This window comes from Pomacea canaliculata, linkage group LG3 (genome assembly GCF_003073045.1).
Source record: "Pomacea canaliculata isolate SZHN2017 linkage group LG3, ASM307304v1, whole genome shotgun sequence".
NCBI lineage: Eukaryota > Metazoa > Mollusca > Gastropoda > Architaenioglossa > Ampullariidae > Pomacea > Pomacea canaliculata.
In genome coordinates, this window is record NC_037592.1 from 5,043,719 (window position 1) to 5,058,631 (window position 14,913).

The following is a 14,913-nucleotide window of genomic DNA, read 5'->3' on the forward strand; positions in this document are numbered from 1 at the left end:
AGAAAGTCATAAAAAAAAGAATGAGCTAAAAAAAAATCCGAAAGAAAAAAAAAAGAGAAGTAAGGAAGGAGAAAAAAAAACTATGGATGAAAGAATGAATGAAAGGGAGGGAAACGAGAACAAGAAGAGAGGAAACGGAGGGGGTGGGAAAGGGAGATAATTTTCATGTTGAGTGTGCCCTGATCAATCTCAGCGCCAAGGAGGACTTCCAGTACAGAGATACTCAAGCCGCTAGAGACCCTCCAGCATCAATTGGGCCCCAGAGGTCGGGGCAGTGTCCCGGCTGTACGACGGCCTTCTATCGTGTCACGTGAGCTCACCCACAGACCCCGGATGAAAGGCGACGCATGACGTCAGCTAGCTGGGGAAATCACGAAGGGCGGGAAAGAACAGATGCTTAGCTGTATTCCCCTTTCCCCTCTCCATTGACGGAAGCGAGGTGGAAAAATTAGCCTCTTTCTGACTGGTATGGAATTTTTCTCTTTTGTTCTCTTTTCGACAGAGAATGCCACCTCTGCCAACGTTTGAAAGATTTTCCATTTTCCAGAAAGATTTCGTTGGCGCTGCCGATAGCAAGACTATGAGTTATCCAGGCACTAGTGTAATTAACATTTAACAACAGGTTTGCAAGGGATGCAGCAAGCATCGTTGATGAAGCAGTCATCAGTGCGCCTTCAGGTGACCTTCTGTGTCGACCGAGGGACGTCGATGCGGAGTGTGGCGCCCCATGGCTACCCACAAAAGGTTTTACACAGAAGACTGCAGACATCGCTCGTCGCTCTCCCAGAAGTGTTTCACTTTGTTGTCAGCAGTTTGGGATTATTAAAAGCTCTGCCCAATCTCAGTTTGCTGAAGTAAAAATATTATAATCAATCATTGTACTTGGAATGTCATTTTTACTTTTCGCTAAGTTACTGGGTTTTTCTTTCTTTTTAGCAGGAGTCTGGGTGACTTGCTCTACTTCTTAAGAAACGGAATTCTGACTAATTCCACTGTACAGACTTCATTAAGAGTGTGATGGTAATATATATCTCTCTCCACACACATATTGTCCTGGTCAACATCTGTGGTAAATAATACTTTATAGGAAAGACATTGAGACACACATATACAATATCTACGTTATATGAACAATACTTTATATGGGAGAGAAAGAGAGAGAGAGACGCGTGAAAGGAGAAATAAAAACTGTTCTCTTGTTTCTTTTCTTGTTGGTCATCGTGATTCTTAACTGTTTCACCTCGGGTAGGTCTTTAAAGTCAATGTCCCGTCTGAAACGCTTCATAGTAAAACGACTACAAGAGACATTACAACCTTGATTTGTACACTCTATCGTACATATACAGCATTAAAGGAACAAAACACCAAACTGTAGCCATCACAAAGTACTTGGAGTTTAATATCTTTCTTTTGTTGACAACATAGTACGGTACAGAGTTTCCAGTTTTGAAGATAAGAGAGCCTACAACTGTGTCAAGAAATTCTCGGTTCCACAGGAAAGACCATTTCCAAACAAAGGTGAAACAGGCGTGTTCAAACAATCATCAATCTTCAAAAGTAAATATATGTAAAGTTAGTTAAAACTGTTTCGAGAACTTAAACTAATATTGTTGATTGAGTAACGACTGAACAAACGATCGGGTGAGTTGAAGTTAAAGCAGAATGTTTAGAACCAGACAGCTGTGGAGAAACGTTCCTCAAAAGAATTCTAGGATGTTCGTATTTATTACACATAATTATTTTAGTTATTTAAACAGTTATTTCAAGATATGGAAGCAATATGTCTGTTCACAGCAATGTTCATTTTGATATTTCTTGTTCAGAAGCTCTTTTCATGAAACTATGAAACCCTTGCCGTGCATGATCTTTTTTCAGGAATTATTTGAAATTATTTTTTCGATTGGATAATTCCGAGCGGTTCCTCGGCTCTGTTATTTCCATTTTGAAAAGTTCTGATACTTCCGTTGTTAATGATAATGATGCTGAGTGGGAGAAATATTTCTACCTAAAGGCGATTTCACTGAAGGGATGGTAACCTGGGGTACATGGGGAAAAAAAAAGAGAAAAAAAGTGAGGTGGAATTGTCGCGAACATCGTGACACGTGCTTTAAAGGAGTGCTGTATTTTTCTTTTAACCACAGCTTTGTTCCTTACTTTTATTCAACCCTTTTTACAAGAACGAATGAAACGGCAAAATCTAACAACAAAGGTGAAAAAAGAGAAGAAGGGAAGACGGATGAAAAGAAAAAAAAAGCACCACGAGGAATCAAGCAGACATCCAATCAACAAGCAGCTCAGTGTAGCCAATCAGCCAGCAACATACACACACATAATAACACAAATAAAAATTACTATAGACTATTAATAATTAATAACAATAAAAAAGAATTAAAAAATGAGAAAAATAACAAGGGAAGGAACAGAAGGCGTCACGGGCCTGGAATGTACACAGAAACATTCTGAAGGTGTGTCCTAAATTTTGTGAAGTGTTATTTTATATTATTCTCTAAATATAGTAACAGTTGGATAGACAACAGCACAACGAGTAGGGCGTCTGTCCCTTTAATGCCAGATTCAAGTCACTGTTTACACTGAGATCGTAGAAGTTCGAAAGAAGCTGCAGTGAGAAGTGTCACCGCCTGCGATTGGCCGTCGTGCTGCAGTGGGAAGTGCCGCTGCTTCTGATTGGTCCTCATACTCAGGATGTTCTGTCGTGGAGTCTGAGGTTGGACACGAAAGCAGCTGGACTTCTCCTGCGTCGCCTTCCTGGAGAAAAACACAAGATTCAGCAGTTGTAGTAGAACTGATATAATAATTAATCGTAATTAAAAGACAACAATCATTGTGTTGTCTACGTGAACCACCCACGTGACCACTACTACCTGTGCGTCATATACACCTGGTCCCAATCAACTTGCGTCACCAAGTCACGGGTGGCTTCCACCCGACAGACCTGCCGTCTCCTCCATGTCAAATAAATTAAGATGTTTCCTCTTCACTCCTCCATCTTCCTCTTCCCCCAACCGTTTCTTCTTGTCTTCTTGAGTGTTATTCTTTTCCAAGGGACGCAACGCTCGTGCGTGTTATCGTGGGACAAGAAATCTGCCGCCGGGTATTCCTGGCAGGGTACGTGTCCACTCTGAGGAGCTCTAATAATCTAAGGATCGGCCGCAGCAACATTATCGTTTGGGAGCTAATACTGTTAACGTTCAATTTCAGAAAGGCGATAACTCTGCCCTTGATTGCACTCCAAAGCCCTGAGAGTGATCCTCTCCTGTCTGCTGCCTCCTCATCCCCATCACAACTCCCTCCCATCCCCTTCCCTGACAACGCCGTTCATTTATCTGATAGTTCGGTAAAGACTGTGCTTAACAGCCAAATAGAAGCAAAATATTCTCTCCGAGCGGTGATCAATGAGACAGCTTTAGTTGATATTGTAAATTGCTGCGACCCGCAGTTGCGGGAGGACGAGTTCGCTGATAAGAAGCATCTTATCTGCCCCCGTGTAAATTTGAGCCACGAGGAGGATTCTCCGAGGGCCTGGATAGTTATGATGCCCCTCGTGCCGCATGGCGTTAGGTTAACGACGACCAGGGAAGGGAATTATCACTCCTTGCTTGGCTTCATTTGTGTGGGATGCGGGTAGGTGGGAGGAAATGTTCGTCAATGACAATAACTGCCAAAAAAAAAAAAATATCCACCTGTTGAGGTTTCTGTTATACAACACTTGTTAAACACTTGGGTTGACTTCTGAAGATGTAGATCATGCAGAAGGCGTTTACAAAGTCTAGAAGGACTGCGTGCGTGTGTGTGTTTGTTTACTTGTTTACAAATGTGTATAAACACATGACAGATCAAATATTTTCAAATGTGTGACCTACAGCCTCGTGCACATCCCAAATGACGATGATCGCAGACCAGCTGCTAACGGTTGAAATCATGATCGAATTTAGTTCTTATCCTCGACTTTCCGGACATCCCGGTTCTTACAATTCTGCAATTGACTTTAACCAGCTTCCTTGGGCCACAACGGATGCTGCACCCGGCACGCAGTCTGATTGGCTGAACAAACACTTCCGGCGCGCGATTTCGTCTGTGCCTGCAGGCTCCAGCATGGGGTCTTCACACAGAGTGAATACATAACAAGAAGTCGTGTAAAGTAAATCACTTAAAGCACAACCCGAGACCACAAAAATAAGATTTTAGCCAGGTAATCATTAATATTCAATGAATGTCAGCTTTATAATTCCGCGACCCCTTCCAAATAAGCTGTGAGAGCTGTCTCGGGTGAAAGAATATTAAAAAGTGTGAGTTGTGTCCAGTTTGAATTTATGGCTGTTCAATCACGCAAAATGAACAGATCACAAGGGAAATAACGGAAGTGAGGAAACTGAGTAGGACTGAATGATTATGTCCAGCCTTGATAACATACCAACATACTGAGCAGCAGCCTTTGGCGAAAGAGATGAAGAACTGAACAGTATTTTTTTGTCTCCCTCTCTAAAAATGAGTGGCCAACACTGAATTTCCGTCTCAGGAAATGAACTTTAAAGTTTTTTTTTTTTTTTAAATAAGAAAAGGAAATATTCTTCTTCTTCTTCTTTTACTGCACTTTAATATTTGTGTGGTCATAAGTGCCATGCTGTGCTTGTAATGTTCTTAATGAGCTGAACACTTTTTCCTATTTTATGTGAAGGAAAAATAAAAATAGCAGATGTTGTGGAATTGTTTTGATAAGGACATAAGCATATCTACACTTTCTTTCTACTCCATCACACACACACACATATATATATAGAGAGAGATCACACACACACACACACATATCTAAAAAGAGAGAGAAAGAGAAGGATGAAGATAATTCAAATGAACACTCCGAGAATAGCTTTACTGCATCAGTCTAATACTTACTGACAATATATATATCTCTATAAAATAAGGAAATTGTTAAATGCAACAAATAAAAACTGTGTAATAAAAGATAAGGGGGAAATAGAAATAAAAGTCGTTATATGTAAGATAATGAGAGAATCAAAATGGGACCTTGCAGGAATAAACAGGAAAAGTGATAACATTGACATCTATTAGTGTGTGTGTGCGCGTGTCTAGCTTGTCCAGATCCATGTTTGTGATAAATACTACTTTATGGAGGAAAGAAAGTGAGAGAGTGTCACAGTGACACACACACACAAACACACAAACAAACACAAACACTAAAAGAAGAAAAGCGATGAGCATATTACAGCAAACGACGACAGACCCAGTCCTTTTTCCACCACCACCATCACCACCACCACCACCACCACCACGACAAGCACACCCAGACCTATTATCCTGTCGTACTGGGACTCGCAAGAAGGTTCATTTGTCATCCAATCAAAAAATTTTCAACTTGGACGGCCATCTTGGCATGGCTGAAGGCTCCCAGCATGCCGCAGCTCGTTTGCCGGCGAGCAAACGACAATTTTAGGGCCGCAGCAAGATGACAGACATTTTTGCCCACCCAAGCAGGTGATTTCCTCCCTTGAGGAAGAACCCAAGCTAATCGCGCTGACTTGCTAATCACGAAAACTTTTTATTTATTTTCCTTTCAAAGCGGGAAAGGTCTTTGTAAAGTTCTGCGTTCACGCCCTTTCGATGCAGAAATAGTCTGTTCATCGTTTCTGAACAAGTTTTATGGACGCTCCCAAAGATATCACTCTGCAAGTCGCGAAAAATTACCTCCCTTTACACCGGTGGAACTCTTCCCCCGATCGGGTGATTCGTGGTGTCTGTCCGAAGACTTACTGGCGACTGTTTTCTTTGGCAACCGATATATCTTCCACACTCTCGACCCCGTGCTCCATCTCTCAACACTTTTCTGCAACCAAAGCATTTTCTACAGGCCTGAGTGTGTTCTCGGGTGTGGAAATAATGTGTCCGGATATGTCTGGGTAATGTGTCCGGGTATGTCTAATAAGGACGCACATATGGATGTATTGACGCGTGTAAATGTATATTCAAATTTGGACTACTATATATTTCAATACTGTGAAGAAGTGTTCCTAACTTTTCCTATGCCCCATACCTCTAGAAAAATTTTGATTAATGTTTCCATCCTTACAAAAATAAATTTCCCATTTGAAGATGAAGCCTAATTTCTCATTCTTAAGACACAGATTAAACTACTGAAGGTAAACAAATTAAACTAGCAAGATTAACTCAGAGCACAAAATACAAAAATAAATTGAGCAATTAGATTCTAATTTATTCAGGGCAAGAAAACACACTGGCAGTTAGCTGAGCAATGATTTCAGACACGTCACTCAAAGCCACTAACCCGCCATTTGTCGATGCCCCTAAAATTCGATCTCTACCACCCACACCCTCCCCATCCCGGAAGTACGGACACCACAGTCTGGGAAGCACTTCTTAAGGGTACATTTCAGAATGTAAAAGGGTGTTTTGTTTTGGTAAGAGGAACGTGTGCAGGAGTGGTATTTTTAATTAAGAGTTGAATGTCTGTGTCTGAGGGAACACTGAACTGAGACTTGAGTACAAGCGTGTGGGCGCGTGCATCTGTGTGTGTGTGGTAAGGGTTGGGTAGATTGTGACGTCACACCTAGAGTCCTACTACACGGACTTCCAGGTCACCAAGAGGCTTCCTTCACGACCATCGCAGCTATAAAATTCGACTTCTCTTGAGTGATGACGTCCTCCACCGTCTCCTCATCCATCCACCTACTCCACAGACATCCCCTCCTCACCCCCTTCACCAGCTCTGATGTGATTTCAGAGACGATGGCGTCCTCCCAACAACTAGTCCTGGCAGACTCGAGGGCCGGTAAGCATGACCACGTGCTCCATAAAACTGGTGGAGGACCCGGTGAATGGCCGCTTCTCTGGCTGTGGATGCCCGTTACGGCCTGCGCAGCAGGAAGCTGTAGACGGAGACAGATGGCGCGCTGCAGCACGCAGGCAAGCAGCAGTGAGTGGCATCACACGACAAGTGCTGCAGGAGCCCAGCAGGTCTCGGCAATGTGGAAAAACGAGAAGTCTCCCAGCCCCATGCGATGAGAGCCGGGTTTGGTTTCTTTTTTTTTTCGTGAGAGTGAGGCTATGTAGCAACTTTTGACCTTCTACAATGGAGGGTAAGAACTGTGACGTCACAGGACCCAGGAACAGGGTTAAACCGAGTTTTTTTTTTAAGGATGTAAAGCGTCGTGTGTTCGAGGGTAATAAGTGACCTATGACCTCCTACAATCAGTTACAAGGATGCAGGGCTTGTGACATAGGTCTGAAGGTTTAGATTCTTGAAAGTTTTCTTTTTTTAGTAAATAACAAAACGATAATAGGAGGGTGTAGAAAGGTTGATGGACAAATATGGTCATAATAAAAGTATAAAAAACAGACCCCTTGATATATCGACACAATATTTAATAACATAAATGCGTTATATATTTAGCAGCTATAGGATTTTACAAACTCGTACAAAATGTACCCTTAATAAATAGTCTAACAGTCGCAAACAACCGAAGATTATACCAGCTTCTCCTAAAAAAAATGTACGATGATGCGTAGTTATAGAAAACTGTTCGGACCAAGAGTACAATGAACTCTTAACCTCAGATCCTCAGACTAGTTGAAGGGCCACCGCCAGACAGCTTCTCGAGCAAAATCATCTTTTACTCGATCTTAACCCCGAAATACACATATTGGCCATTGTCATGGCAACCTTTGGACCCTTTACTTGCCTTTGGAAAAAGAATTTATTCATTATTGTCACTAGAAGTGTGCTTTATTCAACTGGGGTTTTTTTGTACTCGTTGAGGGACCGCTTTACTCGAACGAGAACCGTGCGTGACTGCCATACCGGGTATACCTTCGTACAGGTGAAAAATGCCTTCAGTCACTCCTCCCTTACAATCTTTTTCTTTCATTGAAGGCTTTGCCATTTCTCCCGTAGAATTACGGTAGTTGATGTACTTCACAATCCATGTAGGTGTCCCTTTAGAAGTCTTCTTACTCGGGCATATCACCGAAGAGTCCAAGAAGAGTCCTACCTGCCAAGTGCCCAGAAGTCCCATTATACTGGCATTATTTATATTATTAAAGTAAGACTGTATTGATGAAGCATCCACAAGTATCTCGGCAAACTGACCAAAGGTCCATTGTCCCGAGCGTTTGGCCCAAACCATTGGCTTTCTGACCCTCAAGCACAATTTCTCCAAACTTGGTCAAACATTCGATGACATTTTCCCAATGAAGAAACTTTTTTATTGCTCCTACTGTTTCATCGGACTTAGTTCGAACCGACTGGAGGGTGGGATTGGTGAAGCCAGCTTTATGTGAGGCTGAATCACAGACGACAGGACTGGCTGCTTCGTGTCCACGCCGGGCACGGAAGGGTTCGCTTCTCGTCCGATCAGGTGACCGTCCATGATGATTCGGACACGCAGGGCAAGACGAAACATGACGGGAGGGACACTGTAGGAGGTGAACGATGTGCGGAAGATCGCGTGATGTTATTTTCAAAGCCGCGCGCATCTTCCGATTGCGGCCAATGACGCCGATTACAGGGGTTGATGCGCATGCCCGAAGCGTGCCGGATGTTCCGTGTGCCTACTAAGAGAGAGGGAGGGATGGAGGAGAAGAGTATACACGTACATATTTTGTGTGTTTGTGTGTCTGCACTGATTTTTCCGTTGCTTGGTTGACAGAGTAACCTCCCCACCATCCCCTTAGCGGGCTAAACTTGATTTCGAGCGATGCCCAGAGCGGCAACAACAAGTTTTCGTATTTAATTTCGTGGACCGTCTGATTTTGCAGAATGCACGCAAACCACTCACTTCTTGCCAAAACTGTTTAATCGGCGGCAGATACAGCCAGACAAGTCTTCAGTCCTCCTATTTCCAGCCCCGACGGGCACCGTGAGTAAATATTACCTTGTATGCAAATCACATAAGGGGACTAAGAGGATTTGATAGGGGAATTCATTTTGAAAACTACTTTATTTTTTTACGGAGAGAACATCCGACATTAGTGAAACTGGAATTCTGAACATGACCACGAGTGAACAGCAAAAAATACCCTGGTGGCAGCAGTTGAGGGAAAGAGGATTTCACCGATGTGTCAGCAGCTATTGCTGTGGTTAACATGGAAAAAAACCCATTATGAACACATTAGTGTTACAACATTAGTGTTAGAACATTAGTGTTACAACAGTGCTCGTGTTCATACGAAAGATGTGTGGTGTAAAGGGAACCAGAAGTGTGACCGAAATGTGATAACAGACCGCAGAAAAGTTTTCCGATTTGATCCAGAGTCCATTTCTTTAGAAGAGAACTCAATATCTTATTTAATACATTTCCAAGATAGCTTTTTCTCTGAAGTTTCGAGGTTTAAGCAGTGTTTACTAAAGGACCAAAACAGTATTTAAGAATTTAAAACATTTGAAGATGTCATCTGCCTGTGCAAAAGTACCGACGTCCATAAATACGAGACATTAAAAATTCACACAAAGAAAAATGAACTACGACTTACGTCCTCGGGTACGTATTTATTTTTCCCCTCAACCCCTCGTATAGGCTTAATTATGTTGGTATTTAGCATAACCCTAACCAAAGGAATTGAAAAAAATACCCTTATTTATACCTATAGACATACACACATAAACATATGAACCCATGCATGTATGAACACACAAGGACAGGTGTCACAGACACAAAATGCTTTGGAAGGAAGTTCGTCTGACTATTGGAAAACACGAGAAAAGCTTTACATTGCAAGATAACATCATGTTGATTGTCTTTCAAACATTCTTTAAATAGCTGTAAACATTGCCGTCAACACTTGTTTACTTTGGTAAACAGTAGTCTGTAGAAATACTGATTGATTCAAAACAAAGATATATTCACAATATCGTGAAAACTCGTTAGCCAATGACAAACTCTTGTCGCTGACAATTTTTTTAAAAATTAAATCTGACAACTATTACTTTAGTGACATTTTGCAAGTATTAACCACTTACTGCGATAATGCACGCGCTTTCGAGTGTGTGAGCGTGTCTGAATTCGTGTGGATGCAAAACAAATGGAACAGAACAGAACAAAGGAGTCAATGATAAAGATGAAGATGAAGATGAAGATGCTATCGCTGGGCAACCATCGAGGCCGCTAACCTTCTGCAGCCATTTGTAATACAAGACCGATTTACCCCGCAAAGCAAACGCAGGGACTATTTTCCTTCATCGACGATCCCAGAATTCCTTGCAACAAAGGACAGACTGACTGCAAAAACCTCGTCTGTTCACAAGTTCTACAAACGAGAAGAGTCATCGAAAAGGAAAGGGCTTGAACGACTACAGGAAATAAGAAACGTGCCGACATGTTTGGCTTGAGGACGACATCACGTCGCACGTCGTCGGTCCACGCGAGGTCACGTGATGACAACGTAGGAACTAGAGGCAGTAATGAGAACGCTCCACGGGCAGAGGAGGTCGTTACTGGTTGACAGGTGCTAAGAGGTGAACAAGAACAACTGGACACCACGCAGTCTCATCTGGCTGTGAGGTCATACGAGATTAAATAAAATGAAAAGGATTAGCTCCTCCTTTTGAGCGGTTTCATGTGACGTCATCAAATATGTGTGGAGGACAGCTAGTCGCCGATCGCTCAGTCGCTATTCATAGCCTTTTCAAATAAAGGAAAGTGTAAACAATACCAACAATAATCCTAATCCCATACCCAGACAAACTCATGCTGAAAGTAATCCAGAATCGCATCAACACACCGTGGAGGGACTGATTGAGGACCAGACCAGACCACAGTTGGACAGGTCTTCAACTGCCATCTACAGCACTAGCGGGATTTCTGCCACAACTTCATCGACTTTAAAAAGGTATTTGACAAGATTCCATTGTGACATGGGACGTAAAAACGCAGGGTCTCTAAGACAGTTCATGTGGATATCTTGGAAGGGAGGGTCAACGATGAAATGACCAGATGAGCTGGCAAACAAAAAGGACCGTTTCCCCATCGCCTGAGTGGCGAGTCTTGTCAGACAATTGTGTACCCGACCACCAGTCTTTGCCAACCGGCATAGTCGTTGGGGTACTGGTATCGGGAAAAAGATGAATGAAGGAAGGAAATCTTGATTTTGAATGACCTTAGACAAAAGTAGCTTTAAAGAACATAAGTAAACACTTGGGCTTAGTATATTCGTCCCTCGTTTTGGAGAGCTGGACTTCTGATGTGTAGTGTCTGATGAAGTCGAGACTACTTTCTGTTGGTCTTCTGTGTCACTCAAAAAATACTGATGGTTAAACCGTTTCATGGTCAGAGCAGTCTGCCAAAATGTTTATTTTTATTTCACATAAAGGAAAAACAAACAGTTAATAAGAAGCCAACCAAAAAAGTCAAGTCAATGGATTTACATTTCCGTTGGAAGCCTTGGTTCAAAGAAATATGCACGAACACCAAAGTTTGAATGTGTACTGCGATAATAGCGAATAATAGCGTATATTAAAATAATACTGATAATAGTAAATAAAAATGAATAATAGTGGATAATAGCAAATAGTAAATAACAATGGGTACCAGTGAACAGCAAAAATCGGACTAATAGATAATAGTGGATAGTAAATGCTGATAGTAAATAGTGGATAATAGTCAATAGTAGAGGATAATAGGAAAGAACAGTCGAAAATATTTCGCTTTCAATTTTCAGAAACGAAACACGACCAAGCCATAAATTCAAACAAGAAAAGCAACCATGGCCCAGCTGAAAGACAACATCCTCTGTTTTGAAAATCTGTTTTTCTGACTTCAAGAGACCGCTGCTAACATTTCCCATTTAGATGCCGTTAAAATTGATTGTCGTCCCATCATTCATCACCTCCACCCCACCCCAACCTGTCCGCACCTCTTTCCCAATGACACCAAGACTATTTCTCTCTTCTCCTCCTTCCTTCCTCTCCCACCCCTTGAGATCGCCCCCATCCACGCCATCTCCAGCACCTCCCGACCCTTGTCCTGCACGTGCTTTGTCGGGGTGGTATCAGGGTGGTGTCGGGGTGGTGTCGGGGAGTCGGGGTGGTGTTGGGGTGGTGCATTCATCTCACCTGGCGAGCAATGGGGGTTGTTGGCGCACTCGCGGATCATGTTGAGGAAGGTCTGCATGGAGGCTCTGCGCGCGGCGTACTCAGCCAGGTGCGAGTACATGCAGGGGAAGCCATGACACGTTCGTTTGGACCTGTTGTCCACTACTAGGTTTCGCCTGCAACCATAAGACACATATTCAACTCCAGGTCTTATTTCTCCTCTCTTTCTTTATATTATACTTTCTTTCCTTCCACCCTTCATTTTTTATTTCATTCTTTCATCCTTTCCATCTGCATTGTTTTCTTACTTTCATTCTTTCATTCAATCCTTCTTTCTTTTGTTCTATGTTTATTTTTTTTTCAAAGAAACACAGCGTTTTGACAGTCACGTCATCCGCCAGACACATTTCATTATTTTAAGAAACAACAACAATAACAACCAATTCATAAAGAAAGCAAGGCTTAGACAAAATCAAAAGAAAGTAATAAAAGGAATGAAAAATGTGAAATTGAAGATTCAGGGTTTTCTTCAAACAGAAGAATGTAAAAATAATCTTAATAAAGCAAAGTGAAGAATCAAAGAAATTATGGACGGAAAGATGATCGGCAGGAGAGAAAAAAGCAGGAAACAAAGAAGCAATGATCATGCGTCACACTGTGGAACAGGCAAATGTTCTCTCTTGGAGAAGGTGAGGCGAAGAAGGGAGAGGTATGAAAAAGGTTTTAATTTTCCTGCATTATGCCTCGGTTTTTTTTTTTTCTAAAGGAGAAACAATATGTTATCTCCTTATTGCAATCATTCAGTCTTAACTGTCACTCCCACCTTCCAAAAAAAAAAAAAAAAGTCAAAAATAAAAATGAAAATGAAAAGCACGAAATGAATCGGCAATGAAAGAAAATACTAGAGATGGACAGGTTGCAATTGCACGTAAAATAAAAACTGTGGAGCTGGCAGAAGGGTGGAAGGATGTAGTGGCAGTGGGAGGGGCAAAGTCCGGGTATCAGTGCAAGTTCACCGCATGTTGCAGGGTGGGATGCGGTTTGGATGGGGTGGGATGGTGAGTAGCCATCACCTCGGTGTCCTGGGTATGAGATTTCGCGCGTGCATGCGTGCGATAACAATATGAATTTCTGTATTCAGTTTCGGAGTGTTATATGGCTGATGTTAACATCAAATAGTTCCTTCCATGCTGATCAACATTAAGTGGCTGTACACAAACATTAGATGTTTTGTATTAATGGACTGCACCACATCGAAACGTGTGAACGTTTGCTTGAAAGAAAATCTTCTCTTCGGCTTCAAACTAATTGTGATTTGCTGCTTGTGCTTTGGTGGCTTGGTGATTGCAGTTGCTGGCGAGGTCCTCACGCGCTGCTTATCATACTAACGCTGTTTGTGGTGGACAGGTCAACAGACAAGACCTCGCCCCGAGCACCAGCGGTATTCGCGAGCACAAGTTTCTCCCCCACACATACACACACTGCCCCGTAGACATGGTCGGGGAAGCACAGTGGGGGAGACTGAATTCACCTCACGCCTCCAAGTGGCCACGAGCCTTCACGAGACTTGCTCTGTCCACAAAAAGTCCCGACCCTCCGTGAAGGGCGCTACGTGATGAACTTCTGTCTGATTGGTTGCCGCCCACGAAGGGAGGAAAAAAGAAAAAGAAGAAAGCTGGGCACTTAGAACTCCAGAGAAGCACCATCTTGTGAGAAATGTTTGAGCGAAACGGACTGGCTCACCGCACAAATCATCGTCCAGAAGTGTGAGAGATGGCAAAGTGTACTGGGATGTGCAGACTGACGAGGGAGCGGCATTGTCCTTCCAGTCTGCTTGCGTCCTCCTCAAACTCTGTAATGCTTTAAAAGTAGTCAGAAAGCCACAGTGTGACATCTCAATCTCAGAGAGACTTCAAAAGTCGAAGTTTTCCTGTGCACCTCCATTTTATTTATTGTTTTCAATTGACTGATTTAGAATTTTTTTTAACCTGCTTCCACGAGCTACCTCCACATTTGGTGGCTTCTGGATTTTGTTTGGCGGTCTCCTTGTCTCTTCTCTGCTGAAGACCAGGGAGTCTGGGAGGTCAACATCAAGGATTTAGTGATGTTCGAGTCCATTCCGGAGCGCACTTCAAGAGAGTTGGATGACTCGTCGAGCTGAAGCCTGTTGGCCACCCTGAGGAAATCTCTAAATATTAATCTCTATATTATAATAGTTAAATATTATATTGCAGTCTGTTAGTAAACTTCTCGTGTTGTATGAAAAATCAGAGCCGCTGACCATTGTGACGTCAGATTGCAGCGTCAACATTGACATCACTAAGTTGTATCGCGTCCGCTGATTGGTCGAAGGCAAAACTCTTCCACCTCGTGCGGATTTTGTGATGTTGGGAAGAAGTGCTGCAGGATGGGAGGATGGAGGGCTCGGAGGACGATGCTGTAAGTACGCTAGCACTACGGGAGGTGGAAGTGGGTGATAGAAGGGGGCAAGAAGCCGAACTGACTGGTTTCCTCCCTTTACTGACACACGAGAAAAGTCCGTGACCGTGGACTGACAAGGTCCGAAACCAGATCCAGAAACAGGTTTTGATCATCCCATTGTATGAGTCGTGGTTAGGACACCCGGTCTGACATGACTGAGGTCATGCTGAAGATATACCAACATGAAGAGAGGGCAGCACGTGCCAGAGCTAAGACTAACGAGTGCATTTTAATCATTACCTTGCCTAATCAGTTCCAGTAATTAGTGAAAGGTAGCAGCAATCAAGAGAGGGTTGGACTGGGTACACGATGGGCGGACTGTAGATACCCGGTCGGCTCTGATCAATAATGGT

General features: G+C 42.8%; 1 protein-coding gene across 2 annotated transcripts in view; it reads right to left on the bottom strand.

The window, feature by feature from the left end:
* Positions 1–1,370: 1,370 nt before the first annotated feature.
* LOC112558684 overlaps positions 1,371–14,913 on the bottom strand; it is a 56,931-nt gene continuing 43,388 nt past the window's right edge. For both annotated transcript variants that reach the window (XM_025229270.1, XM_025229269.1), the window contains 2 exons: positions 12,101–12,255; positions 1,371–2,766 (listed from right to left, as the gene is read on the bottom strand). The gene's annotated coding sequence lies outside the window, so the exon portion shown is untranslated. The remainder of the gene's footprint in view (positions 2,767–12,100; positions 12,256–14,913) is intronic.